This window comes from Peromyscus maniculatus, chromosome 21, assembly GCF_049852395.1.
Source record: "Peromyscus maniculatus bairdii isolate BWxNUB_F1_BW_parent chromosome 21, HU_Pman_BW_mat_3.1, whole genome shotgun sequence".
In the NCBI taxonomy this organism is placed as follows: Eukaryota; Metazoa; Chordata; class Mammalia; order Rodentia; family Cricetidae; genus Peromyscus; species Peromyscus maniculatus.
The window spans coordinates 65,846,208-65,866,289 of record NC_134872.1 but is presented as its reverse complement, the minus strand read 5'-3'; the positions used below and the strand labels follow the sequence as shown (position 1 = coordinate 65,866,289).

Genomic DNA, 20,082 nt, shown 5'->3' with positions numbered 1-20,082 from the left:
CACTTTAACATGTATTTTCCTATAGCCATATACATCTTGTATATGGGGTGCATGTGTTTGGATAGTGTACCACACTCCTAAACCTTAATTTTCTATAAGCTTGAAATGGCACAAAGCTTCATGGGAGAACCTGCTTCCACAGAGCAGAAGCGTCCCTTAGAGCAAGGCATCTAGGGCATTTCTATAGAACTCTATGGCAGCAGTTATTATTTATTATTGTTACGGATTTTTTAAAGGAGAGTGTAACTTCAGTGAAACAAAAGAAAGCACTGTTAAAAAACAAATATTTAACAATGTTTACAAAATTTTGTATGTTTGAAAACTCTATGAAATAATTATTAGATCATATAAAGATTTGGTAAATTTTATTAATTTCATGCACTTGAAATACTATGATTTATATTTATTAGAACTTTTGTCAACAGATGACATTCTAAAAGCCTTTACAGGTTTACTTATTGAATCATCAAAAAAAAAAAACCTGAATAAGGCAGTACTAGCTTTATCTTACTTTAAAAATGAATGCCCATGTTGTGGAGCAAATAATAAACTATATTATAGCAGTTTCCAATATCAAGTTGCACTGGGACTCCATCTGGCCCAGACCTGTGAGTGCTACCACAATCTCTGTGACTTCAAATGGGCACATATCCTGCTTTGTTTAGAAGACTTTTCTGTAGATGTAACCAACCATCTTATTAAATAAGAAACACAGAACCAATGCAAAGAAGAATGCCAAGAGGTCAGAGCTAAGAGCTAAAACCTTACCCTTCCTCCTGCGGTGGTCCTACCTCTCTGAACCAGAGCTACTTCCTGTGTTAAAGTCTTTATATAGAGTTTCTGTTCTGCCTTCTCATTGGTTGTAAACCCAGCCACATGACCGCCTCGTCATGGCCTGTCTGTATAGACGTCCAGGTTTTCTATGGTTGGTATTGAGATTAAAGTCATGTGTATCCAATACTGGCTGTATCCCTGAACACACAGAGACTTACCTAGCTCTGCCTACCAAGTGCTGGGATTACAAGTATACGCCACCACTGCCCTGCTTTCCTATGGCTTGCTAATAGCTCTGACCCCAGGGGAACTTTATTTATTAACATATAAATAACATTTTAATACAAATAAAATATCACCATACTTTTCAAAATGTCATCCTTACCCTCTTGCTCTTAAAATTTTTCTCCCCTCCATCTTCTGCAAGATTCCTTGAACTCTCATGGGAAAAGCTTCCAAGAAGTGTCGTGGATGTTTTCCATCTCTAGAACTGGGCCTTAATTCCAAACAGACATTGGTTAGTTACTAGCACAAGTTTGTGCCACTACTGCACTGGCACATCTTGCAAGCAGGTCAGCACTGTAGATCAAAGAGTTTGTATCAGTGATGGTGTTTATCTTTCTCTTTTGGTACTGTGCAGAGTACCTACAAGTACCATGAACACTAATCACTTTCGTTCTAGATATGCGCCAACCAATTCAACTTGTTTATGCTCAATGAGTTGTGCAGTTGTTGTCTTCAGCAATAAGAACTTACATTACTTTGTGGAAGGTAACCAATAGTAACTTGGCAATAACATGGGTTGTTTGAAGGGTTCCAAGAGACCTCTATGCCCAACAAGTTAATTAGATGTAACTCATTCTTGTCACTGGAGGTTTCATTTGGTGCTGAGAGATGTCCACTAGTGGCTTTGTCTTGCTCAATAGTTGGAAATCCCATTTAAATCACCTTAGTATATGTATATATTTTAGGAAGTTCCTACTGCATTGGGTTTCCACACTACCCCTCAAATGGCCGTTAGTTTTAGCTGGCCCCCACCACATTACTATATTCCATCTCTCAACTCTTCTTCTCTCCCCTACCTCATTTGATTCTTCTATTATTTATGCTCTTATTCAGTATCCCTAAAGGACAATTACTTTTAAGTTCTTACTATACATCAAGATCTCTATTGACTGAAGGTCCTGTGTCCTGAAAGAATCCAATAAGAGAACAGGAAACACAAAAAAGAAGATCATCTGCATTCAGAAGAGGGCATTCAGTCACTGGGAATAGAGGCCCAGCAGTGATGCTGGACTTTCCCCTAAATATGAACCAGGATGATGGCCCAACTATAAGAGCTGAAGAAAATCTAAGTCTTCACATGTATTTCTATTTCATTTTGATTTCTGATGAAACGATAAAAAAATGAACGTGGTTTTGATTGTCCATGAAGAAAATAGGGAAATGGTCAATGGTTTCCTTCTCTTCTTTAATTTATTTTACTGAATATTCATCAATTAGTCAATGAGTTAAATAATAAAATGTTTCTATAAATCAAATTATATACAGATCATCAACCCAATTGTTCACATTTTAATTTGGTTTTATTGAACGTGACATAATTTTAGTGTTAGCTTGACATTATGATATTTTACAGTATCAAAATCTTGCTATGAAAAAATGGAGGATTATGAATTTTATTGACTATCTTCTAGAACACTTTTGAAAAATTTGTATGTATATTGTGTATATTTGAGCTATTGATGCAAAACATTAAATTACTTTTACAGGTTTTAGTCAAGGAACATGTCACTCTTTTGGCTTTCATTTCAAAAATAATGTATATAAGAATGATGGAATATATTACTAAGATGTCAACCTGTGCTTTTCATAAATATTAAATTATAATTTATTGTTGTAGTTACATGTGTATACTTATGAAATATTTATGATTTGTCTGTATATTAATACTCAAAACCATACTATTTTATTGTTCTATTATGTGCATTTCCCCTTCCTTTAAGAATGTGTCTGGTAAATGTGAGTGAAAAATTCATTGAGACATCGTGGTGCTTTCAAATATTAGAATACCACCCTGATTAAGAGTACTGAAAAAAGCTCAGAAAAGTATAATTGTTTCCTTCCCTAGCACTTGCCAGAAAGAAGCCAAGCAACTCTTTTTTATTATTATTATTTTATTTTATTTTACAATACTATTCATTTCTACATAACAGCCACAGATTCCCTTGTTCTCCCCCTTCCTCTCCTCCCCCCCCCAAGTGGATCAAGGACCTCAACATAAATCCAGCTACTCTGAACCTGCTAGAAGAGAAAGTAGGAAGTAGTCTTGAATGCATTGGCATAGGAGATCGCTTCCTAAATATAACACAAGCAACTCTTTTTACTTGTGACTGCAGTGAGCATTTCATATTTAAGTATCTCTGCAAAGGCCTTGCCACTTAATGTGCATGAAGGGATAAAGAACATTTTATAAATATTAGGAAATACATCTGCATAGAGAAAATGATTCTGTCTATTTGTCAAAAATTACCACAAATCAATAAATCACCCATAGTGATCTGCAAACACACTAAAAAAAATAATTGTTTTCCAAATTTAGAGACAGACTCCAAGAACATCTAGAAGGCAGGCATTCCCAAGCATGAAGCATATGACTATTCAATCTCTGGTAGATAATAAAGTCATTGATACAATCTTCTTCGAAAACTGTTTTCTAAATAGGTTATATGCCAGCAAGTAAAATTGAAGCCCTCTTGCTAACATGTTTTCTTATTTTCTGTCAGTTTGTCATAACTTGTTTCACCCAGAAAGCTATTATTTCTCAACAGACTGTTTCTGAACTGTGAAATGGTCTCAAATATGGGAAACCACCTGAATTAGGACACCCACAATGCCACTTGCAATGAAGATGAACAAGATCTTCAAATAAATTTTACTTTTCATGTGCTCAAGCATAAGATTTACTCTGTCCTTGCCTTCAATCTCTTTTTCCAGTTATTAACTATTTCACAGTGTGAAAATAAGAAAATATACATTTTCTCACACCAATACAAACACACTACACATCCATCCTTGAACATAACTCAGCTATTCATTAAATACACATTCACTTAACTTTTAATTTTCATTTATTTCGTTCATAGTTTAGCCACGTATCTAGCAGCAACCAGTATTCTACTTTTGTGTGGTGAAGACACACAAATCCTCTAAGAACTATGGTTGACATTTTTTTCTGAACTCACAAACCACTATCATTCTTAAGACTGATTTTTCATTTCTAGTACATTGTCTTTATTTGAATTTCTAACCATGTGTCCTTAGTGTGACCCTTTTTCCAAGGACAAAAGAGCTTGAAGTCTGGTCCAAACTAAAATCAGATTCAAGGCTCAGCACCCATAAACATGTTTTTCATGACACTCTGGGGTTTGTCACTGTTTCTCTGATCTCCATGTCTGACTTAAAAAGCATGTCATTTCTCCTCTGCTCCTCCTCCTTCTAACTGTGAAGATTTTTCAGTTTGCCTGTCATATTGTATTTCTTTCAAGCTTTAATAAAATTATCCTCTAAAAGAAAGGAAGGATGGGGCCCCTCTGAATAAATAAGACGGTTGATTAGCTTGATCTGCTTGGGAGGCATCCAGACAGTGGGACCAGGTCCTGTCCTCAGTGCATGAACTGGCAGTTTGGAACCTGGGGCTTATGCAGGGACACTTAGCTCAGCCTGGGAGGAGGGGACTGGACCTGCCTGGACTGAAGCTACCAGGTTGAACTCAATCCTCAGGGGAGTCTTTTCCCTGGAGGAGATGGGAATGGGGGGTGGGCTGGGGGGAAGGCGGGGGGGGGGTAGGAGTGGGAGGGGGGGAGAACAAGGGAATCCGTGGCTGATATGTAAAATTAAATTTAATAAATAAATTTAAAAAATGAAAAAAAAGAAAGGAAGGAAGGAATGAAGGGGGAAGGGAGGGAAGGGGAGAGAGACAGAGGAAATGGTGAAAGAAAGTCATTGAAGAACATTGAAATGGGGTTGATATAATTTGGAACAGCTTCATCACATGTGGTTTCTTTTGTTAGTTACTTTTGGGAAACATCTAAATGAAGAAACATTGAGGAAATATCTGCTCATATCGAAAAGATGTGGCAGAGCACTCTCATTACAGGGGAGGTCAAGACACTCACCAACTGACATGACCAGGGTCACTGTATGAGTGAGGGCCATGGAAACGTCAAAGGTGAGAATAATGTTCTACAGCACATTATTTTCTTAGGTCTCTGAATTTAATTCTGTTTACACAGCATTTAAAACATTTTTTTTTCTGAAAGGCATTTGGAAGTTATGTGTAGAATGACAGTTGCAGATGAAGTTGAACATTCTCCTCTGGAGTCTGGGAAGCAGAAGTAGAATTCAGCATCTTATTGACTAAAATAGTGCTCCTGAAGATGTCCTGATATGTCATAGTTTTGGGCAGACAATAAAATGTTTCAGGAAGAGTATGGAATATGATGACTTTTGTTTAGTAGAGAAATATAACCCATTTATGTAGGGGCTGGGAAGGTGAAGAGCAATAGTTTCCTGGGCTAGAACAAGGATCTACTTCAGAGATGGAATGGAGACAACATTTAGGAGATAATTGTAGGGGGAGATTGTACTATCTAACATCAAATTTGTTAAGAGCTTAAAGAAAGCGAGTGTTTTATGGAGCCAGAGGGAAGTAAAGTCTCTATCAGCTAAGGGAAATGACTTTAAGTTTTACAGGTCATAGTGAAGAGTTTATAATTACTTCTGGATAATCAGAATTAACTATGATAAAGAAAAGGAAAAAGAATCCCATAATCCCACATTTCCAGTTTACCTTCTTTAAGGGAAGTTTATTTTGGTAGCAGGTGACAAGAATGGACATAAGAATGACATTGTTTAATGCTGTTTCATTAACTACAACGGGTTGGTTTATTCAGACATTGATGGACTAGGCAAGCCAGTGGGAGGAAAAGGTCCAAAAAGCAGGTAACAGAGTCTGAGAAAGCCGCTGCTCCCACTGTTAGGAGTCCCACAAGACCAAGTTACACAACTGTAATCCAAGCATGCATGCCCATAATTGGTTTATTTGATAGTTTTAAAAAAGAGCAGATTGTGGGAATTTAGGATATTTTTATATACCTTATTTGGCCAAAATAATTGTATGTTTAGAAATCATGTTAACTAAGATGTTGGAGGAATAGCTTTAGCATTAGGACAGTGTTCAGGAAACATCATTTTCATTTTGAACATAATGATTTGAGCTATAAGACAGACATGGTCATCACATCAGGCACCAGTCAAGTCGGCAGATTTTACAATCTGACTATGTTGGAGGAACAGCTAAGTTCAGGTCTAGTGGGATATATTCATGCTCTTACAGAGAAAATGTATTATTTGAATTTATCAGAATTTCAGTTTCTATCAATCAATTTAATTTGATATATGATCTAAAATACAGACTTGAAGTCCAGAATTGAGATGAAGTGCACACTGTGGAACAAGAAATATCTAAGTGTAGCTTGCAGGACTCAAGTTGTTTGTATTGAATATGAGCTCTAATACACGGAGTCACAACAAAATCCCATCTTAAATGTCAATGTGATACTGAGAATCATTTGCCTGCTCTACAGTGATCTCTCTCTCTCAAATATAAGAGTATTTTTCTATAAGAATGTAGATTTTTCCACTTTCAATGTCAATTTTAAGAATGTGAATTCTGACAAGGAAAGGAACATATTTAGTTTATTAAAAGCAACAAAGAAGTCTTAAACTTACAAGTAGCCAAGAATTTAGCTAGAAACATAACATCTGTGGAAAGCATGAGATGCTGTGTAGTATCTGCCACAAACATACTTTAAATGGCATGGAAACATAGAGGTGAGCACCCAGTTCAATAGTTAAATATGTATAACAGGACCATGAGATGGAGGGGTATGTAAAGATGCTTGCAGCCAAGCTCAATGACTTGAGTACAATCCTCAGAACACACAGGAGGAAAAAGACTTCTGAACATGGTCTTTTGGCATCTGTATATGTACCCTAGTAAGTGTGATTCCCAGCACTGGCACACAAAATAAACAAATACATAAGCAGACATTCAGACAGACAGACAGACAGATAATGTAATGAGAAATTAACTTTAATAAATAATAAATAAATCATCTTAGCTATACTTGATTAGGAAATAAAATTTTCTGTGAACAGAACCATAGAGCCAGGTTAAACTGAATAACAGACAAGCAACCTTAATAAAAGAAAGGACAAAAGAACATAAGCAGACCCTTGAATTATCAAAAGTCATTGTTTGAATGACACATGAAATAATTGATGGCAATTGCCTGGATATAACTGGGCAGAAATGAGCAGGAGTGACACTAAGGCTGCAATACCATAGAAATGGGGGATTGTAGACAGTGTAAGGATGGTGAAGATGCAAGATCATGTTTACATTTTACAAAGACAACCTAAATACTCTGTTTACAATGCTATGACATAGAAGAAACATGATATCAAAAAGATGTGATAGAGACGCCTCAAGACATTACCTGTCAGTGAGATTAAAGAGAACAAGAAAAGACGCTGAGTGATTTCAAAATAGGAGTGATTACCACTTAGTGACTGTGTTAATGTGTTGAGAGAGTGGAAGCTGAGTATCAGCGAAGACTCAGAGGTGTCAGATGTGTGACTGAATCAACTGTAGTTCTGCACCACTAACGAAAAGTCACTTAATAGAGAACTAGTGAGACTGCAAGCATTCAGTATTTCAGAAGTGTGTAGAGACCACTGGTAATCACTAATCACTAGGAAATAAACTATTTCTCAAGCAGGAGAGATAGTAAAGCTTTCTTCACAAAGCTAAAACATTAGCAGATTCTCTCTCTCTCTCTCTCTCTCTCTCTCTCTCTCTCTCTCTCTCTTTCTCACACACACACACACACACAGAGAGAGAGAGAGAGAGAGAGAGAGAGAGAGAGAGAGAGAGAGAGAGAGAGAGAGAGAGAGAGAGAGAGAGACTTGGGATTTTAAGAAGTCAGCCATCAAGAATGTATTATATTGAGTGATGATTGTCATCAGCCTTTATCCATACATGATGGAAACAGATGCAGAGATCAACAGCTGAGCATTAGTCTGAGCTCTGGGAATCCTGCTGAAGAGAAGGAGGAAGGACTCCAGGAGCAAGAGAGGTCAAAGACAAGACAAGAAAACCCACAAAATCAATTAACGTGCCTGGTAAGAACACACAGAGTCTGAACCAATAACCAGGGAGCCTGCATGACACTGACCTAGGCCTTCTACATAGATGTGAAAGTTGTGCAGCTTGGTCTTCCTGTAGGACTCCTAACAACGGGGGCAGGGTTTGTCCTTAAGCTTTGGCTGGCTATCGGGAACCTATTCCTCATACTGGGTTGTCTTGTTCAGCCTTAATACAAGGGGAGGTGCTTAGTCTTAGTGCAACTTGATATGCCACAGGAGGCCTGCTCCTTTCTAAACAGAAACAGAAGAGGACTGGATTGAGGAGAGTGAAGCAAAGAGAAGGTGGGGACGGGGTAGGAGGACAGGAAGGAGGGAAAACTTTGGTCCAGATGTTAAATAAATAAATAAATAAATAAAATTTTAAAAAAGGTGTAAAAGTATGTTCAACATAAGAAAAGAAAAAGGGGGAACTTTGGAAATTATCAAAATCTAGAGCAATTTCAATAAAACATTTTTAAAGGATAGATAGATAGATAGATAAAAACAAGAAACAAAGACTTTCAAAAGAAGTGTGCCAGAAGAAACCCCAAAACTTGACTTGAACTGTTTTCCTTGTAAGCTCAATTCCCCAGAACCCCCAGGCATCATGGTGTACACTTATAATTGGAGTACTGAGGAGGCACTGACAGGAGATTACTCTGTATTGATTCTAGTATAAGTAGTAAGTTCCATGGCAAGGGAAGACATTATTTCAAAGGAATTGGATGGCATTTCCAAGGGTAACATACAAGGTGAGCATCTCAATTTATACTTTATGTTATACTTTCGTCTCCATATGCATGTATACACACACACACACACACACACACACACACACACACACACACACACCACAACAAGAGTAACAAATATATAAATAATAGAGAGAAGAGAGACAGAGAGAGATACAGAGAGAGACAACCTGTCAGAGAGATGCTAGACAAATAATGTAAAGCCTAGTGGAATATGATTTGAAACACAGGAGCTGCCACCAAGCAATCTCATGGTGTGAAAGCACATATTTGCTATGACCTATTTTTCTTCTATTATTATTTAATGTTACATTTCATGTGAATATTTTATGTATCTCTCTGTTCCTTTGACTGCAATGCTTTGTGTATTTTTTCTAAGTCCTAAAAATTTTAAAGCAAAGTACAAAAGAGGTTATTATTTATGAGAGAACTCAAGTAATTGGGCAGAAAATAAAAATTAAAGAGAAGGAAAGAACTAAAAAGGAAAATAGCGAAAATCAGCAATCTACTTTTTAAACTCTCAGATTAAACATACACTTTTTGATATTTCATGTTAAAAAGACATTCATGAAATATGCCTAGGTATTACATATAAGTGAAATACTAAACTTCAGCGAAGACATTTTGAATAGAAGCATCCTGAATTTGCTACTTCAGTTAAAATCAAAATTTCTATGTCGCAACCCATTTCTGCAATATTGACTAAGATGAGACCTGAATCTGTGGGAAATTATCAATTGTTCAGAAATTAGTTCATCATATAAGGTGCATGATTGAAAGTGATCTGTTCCTATCAGAAGTACACATAGGACTGAGGGATTTCAAGAACAAAAATATTGTTGATGGCTGCAGAGAAGAATAGTTTATAAAACTATAAACTAGGAAGGTTGTATCTGAATATATTAAAGAAAATAAGTGAACCTTCCACTTGTTTACTATTTATTTTTTGGAGGCAGTGGTAAAGACAAAGTCTCTCTATGTAGCCTTTCATGGCCTGGAACTTGCTCTGTACACTAGGAAATTCTTCAATTTACATATTCTGACCTCCTAGTTCTGGAACTAAAGAATACACCATCATGCTTGGCTAATATTCTAATTTTAATTCAAAATATATGTAGTTTGTACTGAATATGTCTGAAATATTTTAAATTTTTAATTAAAATACAATTGCATCTTTTTCTCCCTCAGTCTTTTCTCACTTCTGTCTTCATGCACTTGCTCTTTCAATTTCATGGCTTCTGTCCCTTTAAATGTGGTTACATATGCACATGCACAGGACACTGAATACACACTTACATAACCTAGAGATACAAATTTAAGCTCCTCAGGCAGCATAAAGTTAACTTATTTATATATTTCAAATATATATTTGTTTTTATGTGTACATTCACACACAAAAACACATATGACTTAAATTTCACTATGTGTCTACTCAAATAAATTACTTCTAGTTATAATAGTTTTTCAGAGGATGACTATATTGAAGAACATTTTCTTTACTGAAGTGGTTAACAATATTACCTTCCATCTTCCTATTCTAACTTAAACCTTATTGATATGATCCAATGCTTATGATTCTGAAGTGCTACCATTGTCTTCTTTTAGTAGGTGCTAACTAAATTATACAAGATTTCAATATTAAACTTATGCAAACTATTTTAATTATACTCCATGATTAGTTTTAAACAAGAGCAACCATAAAGGTCTAAAAGGTGAAGTCATTCCCTGTGTATCATATGCCATGTATATTAATAAATTACGAAATAAAAGTTTCCATGGAACTAATCTGATTTTCAGCTTTCCATTTGTTGTTTTATAGTTGTTCATAAGACCATCTTATCCTCCTGTGTATTTCCTCATTATCTAGGATAACAACATTTTTTTCTCTGCTTTCATTTTTTCTAATTTAATTCTGATTCACTTTTATTAGTCTATCTATAGGTCAAACTTGGTTTGCATTCTGTCATGTATCCAATGTTAAACAAATAGGATACGATATCTATTAACTCACTGAAATTCATAGATGTTTCAATGGTCAGATTTACTGTCAGCATGACTCAACATAAAATCACCTGAGAAGAGAGTCTCAACCAAATATTGTTCAGGTCTGGTAGGTCTGTGGCATGTCAGAAGAGAATGATCTTGATTAAGCATTGATTCACATGGGAAGAAGGAACCCACTGTGGGCTATAGTCTCTTCTAGGCATGGAATCCTGAACTATGTAAGTGCAAAGAGAGGACAGAATTTAAGTAAGCATGCACAAATTGTGCTTTTGACTGTGAATGAGATATGAGTATTACTTTTAATTCCTTCTACCAGACTTCTCTACAGTGGTGAACTATATCTTAACAGTATATATAGACAATAACAACAAAAGAAAGGAACAATAAAGCACTCCTTTCCTTTGATTTGATTTTTCTCAGGTTATTTTTATTTATCAAAGTAATAGAAATGAAAGGAGGACAGATGTGTGTCAAAGCAAGAAAAAACAGGAATAATATTTTGATACAGTGTGACTTTTACTCTATTCTGTTAAGTTTTACTTTGATAATATAATTAAAACTGGTTTGAAATAAATTGGAACACAAAGATTTTTAATACATACATGGTTCAGTAATAACATTAGAGTATTTCGCATCTAACCTCATATTGAGGTAGACTGTGATTCTATACTAAAGCTAGTCAGATTGCTGATATGTTTTCAACAATTGGCTCATGCTAATTTGAGTGCTAGGAAATGAGTAATTAACAATTATTTTGCAGTGAGGAACAAATTAGTGATTATAAACCATGAATTATAGGGCTCTTGTGTAGATTTGATAAATTATTCATAATGTCCAAGAGAATAAGTAGGATTTAATAGAAAAGACATGACCATAGAGGTTGGAGAATATGTTGAAGTTTGGTCAAACTCTGCATCTATGTATGTGTAATGGCATTGACTTTGACAAAGAGCATCTGTCTAATGTCTTTTGTGTGAGTTTGCTTCTGACACTGTAAAGTCATTTTTTCTCATAAATTGGTTGTGAAAATTAAATCAAGTATTAATAGAAAGAGTTCTGTAGGAAGCAAATCACAACATATCAGAATATTCTTATAAAACTTAGTCATCATTCATTGGTTCTATTTATTATTTGATTGTCAGAAATTTGAGATCATTATAATACAAAAAATATTGCAAGGACTTCAATTTGTGATAAATGACACACTATGTAACAATTCTTTTCTATTTTTGTCTTCATTGTCCCCTCCTTTCAATACAGTAAAATGATATAAAGAAGATAAGAAAAGTTTCATACTTAGTTTTATGTCCTTAAACACTCAAATGATTTTCAAACTTAATTAAGCTTTCTTCACTCCTGGCTGAAAAACATATAATTACTATATTTCCATACGTGTTGGGCCCTAAGAAGGTATGTATTGATTTGACAACTTTTTCTTTCTTATAAGTACAGACATCCTGGGTAGGATGATGCAAAATCCAACAAACGCACATTTCTGTCATGTGGAGATAAAAGTCAAGAGGTAAAATAAGCTGCCTGGGGGTTTTGAGGATTACAGAGGAGAAAACTGTCCACCCTGTAATCAGTAATAATCTTACTGAGAAAGTAACAACTGCACACAAACATTAATAGTACCGAAGACCATGTCCAGGTCAAGACTACAAGGACCTGCATGCAAGACAAAGGGAACAATATGCACAAAGGAAGTCAAGAGGGTTAAATAATATCTGTTTGAGAGAGAGAGAGAGAGAGAGAGAGAGAGAGAGAGAGAGAGAGAGAGAGAGAGAGAGAGAGAGAGAGGTATGTGCCAAGTCCAATGAACAAAGAGAAGTATGAAGTTAGGGAGAAAGAATCAAAGCATTTAGTCATCGCCAAAATAAGTTCATCTCTGGAAATCTTAGCTCAGGCTCTGTAGTGGAGAGACAAAATGATGAATAGTAGGACGAAAAAAAAAGAACAACAGTAAGTGAAGAAGAAAGGCAAAAAATAAGATCTACCAATAATACCTGGCCAAACTACTAAGGTATAAAGACAGTTATGGGCTTTTCTAAGGTTCTGAAGTGCCTTAGAATGGCAAGTATCATTTGCACATGCAGCCATACACTGTACCCCGTGGTAGGTGCAGGATGCTCTGGCTCAAGTAGGGACCTTTGGAAAAAAGAGTTTGCTTGCTGTACTCACTTAAGGAACTTTCCCATTGGATTCCTATTTATCTCTTTTCCTTTAAGTGTATTAACTAGAAAGAGAATAAAACCTATGGTAGAATTATCTCCTGGCTTATGCATCTGTGGACATAATATCTGGCTTAATTGATTCTGCTTAATGATCCTATTTAATAATTTCATTTAAATTCAAAAGGATAATTTTCAAATAATATAAAATAAAGAGAGGCTGCAGTTACTATCACACTGGGGAATAATCTCACATTATGAAATCAATTGGCATGATTTCGAGTTTGGGCACATTTAAAATGTGACTCAGCCTCTTAAATATATGGCAAAGTGAAAATAAATAATAGTGCATTACAGAAGCAGATTGCATCAAAGGAAGCATAAATACAAAATCATAGTGGATATGAGTTTAAAATAAATCCATATGGAAATTGTATAAATAGAAAATCACTTTCAGTGTGAAAAACATAGATTGTGTAAATTTTGATAATTTTCTAACATATTTCAATGAAGTTTTGAAATATTCAGTGGAAGTCTTAAGTAAATGCTTTCAAAGTAAATATTCTGAATGACAATTGCATCTGCCTAACAACCCTTTCCATGTAGCTTCTTCTCACGTGCTACTTGCTTATAATTATGCACAGGCATAAACATACACACACAAATGGAAACACGCAAGCATTCACTTGCATGCATACACATGTAAAATTCACCCACACATACATATACAAAAAATGACAGCAAACATCATTTCTTGAAACAGAGACACATTTATACTTTAGAAGTGTGAAGTCAGGAAAAGAATGTATCATCCTAGACCATGTAAGAGAGAATAGATAAAAGAAGACTCTTTTCACAAGTAATTAGAATTGCCTGTGATTGCAATTCAGGGGTAACACACTCAAGTACCATGTCTGGAGTCAAGACTCAATTCCAAGCTTCATATCACTGCAACAGGATGCTTTAAAGGGATCAAATCATTGAAAAAAGAAATAGAAAATTGAGGTAACCAAATACAACAGTTTTAATAGTTACTGGAAAATGATGAAGAAACAACAGAATACATTGGAGTTCTAGAATTTTGAACTTGGGAGCAATTATACAGTTTGAACACTGCATTCTTGTAATCTTTGGTATGTGCTGCTGGTACTCTTCACATCCTTTCTCCTTTCAGAAGCCTAGTCATAAGATAACATCAAATAAGTCTTGAAAATATAGTTTAGGAAACTCTCAAACTACTATGTCAGACAAAAGTATAGAAGACAGGATAGGTTCTAAAAAATTTATAATGAAAAACAAAGCAAAACAATAAGCAAACAAAAACTACTGGAATTATGAAAAGCATAGCTCATAATATCAATTTTTAGATATTTAGACTTTGTTTCATAAATAAAAACTGAGATACTTTAGATGTACTTTATGATTACTATCTAACTTGAAGGTGAATTGATAGCTAAGCATGCCACAAACAACATCAAGAAATATTGCTGCATTTAGCTCTATCTATTTTGATAGGAAATTATTCAACTGTCAGGGTGGCAATACAGCAAGTGTGGATTGCTCTTTGAGTTATATTTTGGAGAACAGAGAAATGAACATCTGTAGAAAGAGGAGAACTAAGACTAACACTGGTAAAATAGGTAGCCAATATTCGTGCTATGGTTTTGCTCCTTGTTTTCTTGTGTGTGTGTGTGTGTGTGTGTGTGTGTGTGTGTGTGTGTGTGTGTGTGTGTGTTTGGTGTATGTACTGAAAGTGTAATAATTTCAGACCCAGGAAGGACCTATATTCTTCCTGATACTACAGAGTTCTATATGGGTGAATATTTGGTTTCTCATTATCTGTCCTGGAAGAATGAATACTAAGTCACTTTTTAGATGGTATGAGAATAGGCTTGATTATACTTTAGAGGAAAAATTCAGGAAATTAACATTCCATATGAACATGCAAGCTTTGAGACAAAACTAATAAATGATGTATATTATTTGCTTAAATTACAGATAGACAAATTGAAATTCAAGGACTGTTAAATTTCTGGTAAATAATAAGGTAAGGAAAACCTAGTCATGAAGACTTTCTACCAGAAACTGCTACATCTGAAATGAAAACTTTGCTAGAACATTGATATGAGGTGCAAAAATAAAATGCAAAAAAGTTGCATAAAGATGATATTAAAGAGATGTATAAGGTTATTTAATTTAAGCATCAAGAGGTAAATGATTCTTGGAAAAAGTAATGTTATCCAACTTAGGAATAGCATGCGTTCCATGATGCTGTTAATGACTGAATGATAGAGAATGAAGGTTATGAAGTTGAACTTGAAGGGGAGAACTGGTTCTAACAAGTAGCCTTCTCCACTCCACACTTTCTCCATGGCATGCATGAGTCTATATGAATGCACAGACATGCAGACATACTGACACTCTCACACACTCATGCACTCACACACCACAAACACATACACAGATGAATATGCACAAGCACATTCGTGCATGAACACATGCATGCAAACACACATACAACACATGCATGCACACGTTCAGGAACACATGAGCACAGACGTACATACATACAATAATAAATGTGAAAAGTACATTAAAAAGAGAAAATAAGTCACAATAAAAACTACATGACTAAATTGAAAAATTAAATCTAAATTAAGCTTGATGAGCCCTGCAACACAGTGCTGTTTATACTTTATCAGTTGGCTTTGAAGGTTGTGGCTCATCTGTGATTCCTTGTTCTTGATTTCCTTGTTCTTTCAGGGACAAGCTTTCATTCTTTTTAAATTATTTATTTTTTAAAATTCTCTTTAAGTTACTTATTTAAGTATAATTAAATCATTTTCCCCTTATTTTTCCTCCTCCTAACCTGCCAGAGTATCCCTTATTGCTTCCTTTCAAATTCATGTTCTTTTATTAATATTTTTGTTTGTATGTATGTATGAACTGAACAATGTAATCAATAAAAAATATTATTGGTAAAATTATTAAGGCCACTCCACATACCAGCTAGCTCAGTCAGTAGAGCATGAGACTCTTAATCTCAGGGTCATGGGTTCATGCCCCACTTTGGGCGCCAGATATTGCTGAAATTATTAAGGGCACTCCATATAGTTAAAAGGGAGGTTTATTTTGTGGGGTAACTTATAAGTGAAAGGATAGGTAACAGGGTCTGGGAAAGGTGTGGCATAGTCCTGCAGTGTTCTCTGGAGAACTCTGCTTGGTCTACCTCCAGCGTCCAGGGTCCAAGGAACCAAGAGAGATGCCGCATCCAGATCTTGGGTCTTCAGGTCCTTCAGCCCAGCCTTGTAGGTGTGACAGTTACTGAAGCTTCAATGGGGGTTGGAACTTCCAGATCAAAACTGGAATGGCTACCCACTACATCATATGCTAATAAGGACAGTGGACAACCCAAGAGATCTCAGTTTTTCATACAGAACTACAGGCTACTGAGCCCTAGAAAAATAGCCTTCTCCTGGGGAAGAGCACAACCATTGGTTGTCCAGGACCAAATGGCTATCCCTAAGAACATACATGCATACAGAGACTCATCTTTGATAGCCTAGGCTTGCCTTGGCACCACAGTGATTTGCTTGCCTCAGCTTCCCATGTACTAGGAACACAGGTAAGAGCCATAATCCCTGGGTAAACTTCAATTTTAATTAAGCCAAATGAATGCAGTTCTAAAATAAGATTGGCCACATTTGCAGTGTAAGATGCCCAGTGTGGGGTCCCATATCTGTTATCATTATGTGTGAGAGATGGAGGCAAGATAATCAGGAATTGAATTGTACAATTAACTACATTGATTAAAGCCAGCCTAGGCTATATGAGACCCTGTCTCAGCAAATAAACAAACTATGTAAACTCCTTTTATAGATGTATATGTACTAATTTGGAAAGCATCTATAGTGGTAAATTTTGATATGATATTTTGAAAGATCTTTGGTGTTAGTTATCTCTCCCTGTACTCACTCCTCTGTTCTGATCTCTTGTCGTCCTCCCATTTAACCCTTTCTGTTCCAATATTCCCCTCTTGCCCTTATACCTCCTGCATTCATGGTCACTTAGTAGTTTTCTTATTTCTATGGAATATTATTCAGGTTTAATGGCAAATAAAAATTTGGAATTCATAGGTATATTGATGGACCTGGAAATAATCACTCTGAGATTTGTAATCCAAACTGACAAAGACAAATGCTAAATGTTCCCTCATATGTAGATGATAGCTTGGAATTTTTAGATCTGTGTGTTTAAATTCATCAGTTGATATATATTTAGGCTGATATTATTTCCCAGTTATTGTAAATATAGCAACAATAAACATGAATGAGTAAGTATCTCTGTAGAAGGATTACCCTTTCAAGGGGGGCCATGGCTCTTTCAGACACCATAGGTTATCAAATATAAGACACAGCATCAGGTATTGGACACATATTTACAAATTATCAGTCAGTAGTGTCCCATAAAATCATTCTGAAACATTTCATAGTATTGCCATTGCTCTTGGTTACCCTCAACAATTTGATGGTAAGACACTACTGATGAAGAAAGCACATACTTGATCTTTATGGTATGCTGGCTAATCTTGCTTATCAACTTGATACTCTTGGGAAGAAGGAACCTCAGTTCAGGGGTTGCCTCCTCAGATTTGCTTGTGGCCATGTATGCAGGTAATTTTCTTCGTTATTGATTGTATATGGTGCTTCAACCCACTGGGGGAAGTGCCATTCCTTGGCAGGTAGATCTTACCTGTATATAAAGTGGCTGAGTGATCCAGGAGACAAGCCATAAACTTCCATGTCCTGTATGGTGTGGATCCTGGAACCCTTGCTATGGGTGGCTAGGGAATGTAGGACAAATATACAAATAGACATACAATAAGGTTGTGAACAGATGGGAGTTTCTAACTAAGGCAAAACTGAACCTCAGAGTGTTTGTCAGATATAGCACAGAAGGGGCTAGCTAATTTTGTAGGAGATCTCCATAGGTGATCAGTTTCTGGCTGTAAACATCCAGGAAGAAATAGTCATGGTTGCTAATCTTTGTACACACTGATCAATCATCCATGAACACACAGACTCAGACTCCCTAAAACTGTCATCTCTATTGACTCTGAACCTATGCTCTCTACAATAAGTAATACTCCTCCATGGTTTCTGCTTCAGCTTCAGCCTCAAATTCCTGCTTTATTTCGCGCCCTTATTTCTCTCAATGATGGACTATAACTTGCAGAGAAAAAAACTGATTTTCCCCCAACTTGCTTTTGTTCATACTGTTTTATCATAGTAATAGAGACAGAAACAAGAACATGTAATGCAAGAAACTAAGGTAACATCAACTAGAAAATTTCATCCCTACAAGATAGTTTTCATACTGCTTTAAAGGTCTATGTTTGCTGCTAGAAGAGAAAAATAGTCAAAAGAACTACCCAGCACTCAGCTGTAAAGTACAGTAATGAGTGGCCTAGCATTGGAATACTGAACATATGTTAAAGAGTTAAGTAACAAAATTCTGACAGGATTTAAATCTTGCTCAATTCAAAGATGGAACTCATACCTGGTACCATTAAGTGGGTTTAAAAAAAAAAAAAAAAAAAAAAAAAAAAAAAAAAAAAAAAAACATTTTCTGGATCACAGGCCCTAAAGGAAAACCTAATACTATTATTCTGATAAATGGAAATACTAATACACTGAACCCTAAAATAGAAAATAAACTAGACAGCTATATGCTGTTAGTCATTACTGGATGTTGCAGTGAAGATCATTGTAGAAAACCTTAAAAGACAGTGAAGACCTGGTGGTCAGGGTTGGAAAATATGAAATGATTGTAAAGGTCCATATAAACAAAGAGTTATCTTAGTGATGATTTATATGAAAAAACTTTCTAAAGGATCAATATTATTTTGTTGCTAAGAATTATATTGCTTTATGAGCCACTCTCTAACTTTATGGAAAAAATTTTCAACAATAGTATGTTAAATGTGTACTATCATAATACTCTCAGATTTTAACAAGTAAAATTGACCTTGTGCATTTGATATAAGTTCAGTGCACAGTGCAACTTATCTCTAAACAATAACATCGTTGATCCTTTTTCTTTATGTGTTATTACATTTATTTATTTATTTATTCGTTTGTTTATTTATTTATATTTATTTTGGCAGGCAAGGGCATTTGTGTACCACAATAAGTACATGGAGGTCAGAGGACAATTTGCTGGAGTCACTTTTCTCTTTCTATCATATGGATACAGAGACTGAATTTAGGAGGTCCATATCATCTTTCATTAACGAAACTTATCTTGTCAACAGATAGAGACCATTACAGAAAACCACAGCCATCTGAGCATGGTGGCACATAGCACTCAGGAGAGAGAGGCAGGCAGATCTCTGTAAGTTCAAGACCAGCCTGGTCAGCAAAATGGGTTCCAGGACAGCCAGAGATATAACACAGAGAAATCCTCTCTTAAAAAAAACTGAAGAGAGAGAGAGAGAGAGAGAGAGAGAGAGAGAGAGAGAGAGAGAGAGAGAGAGAGAGAGAAATAAAGACAAAGAAAACCAAAACATATTAAAAGTTCAATGTTGGCGAGAAGGGAAAAAAAATCAAAATTATGGAGCGCAGACCCAGTGGATACACAGACAAAATAGCATCTGTACATAAGTCTCGGTGGTTATCGTGAAAGAAGGGCTGGGAAGAATGTAAAAGCTGGAAGTGCAAGGAGTTTGCTGTAATATTGTGTCTCCTAAGATGAAAGAAGCTACACCTGTAAAGTCTCAACAAGATGACTTCCTAAGCATGACCTAGAGAAGGGCAATACCAACAGATACAGTAGCTAAGAAGGGGAAAACGCTTAGGAGACCTCAACCCTACACCAAGATTTGCAGTCAACTGTGGATGATGAGAATCGGAGAAGCGTCTTCCCTAGGGAAAAGCAAACTAATTGGTTATGTAATACGAAATGGCCAGTGCTGAAAACATAGTCACGTATGCTACTTTATTTATTTATTTATTTATTTATTTATTTATTTATTTATTTATTTATTTATTTATTTATTTATTATTTATTTAGGTTTTTCGAGACAGGTTTCTCTTGTAGCTTTGCGCCTTTCCTGGAACTCGCTTTGGAGA

The 20,082-nt window shown here is 35.7% G+C and overlaps 1 long non-coding RNA gene across 1 annotated transcript in view; it reads left to right on the top strand.

Moving 5' to 3' along the window:
• Positions 1 to 20,082, top strand: part of LOC143269847 (uncharacterized) — a 50,830-nt gene that overhangs the window by 10,681 nt on the left and 20,067 nt on the right. The window lies entirely within an intron of this gene.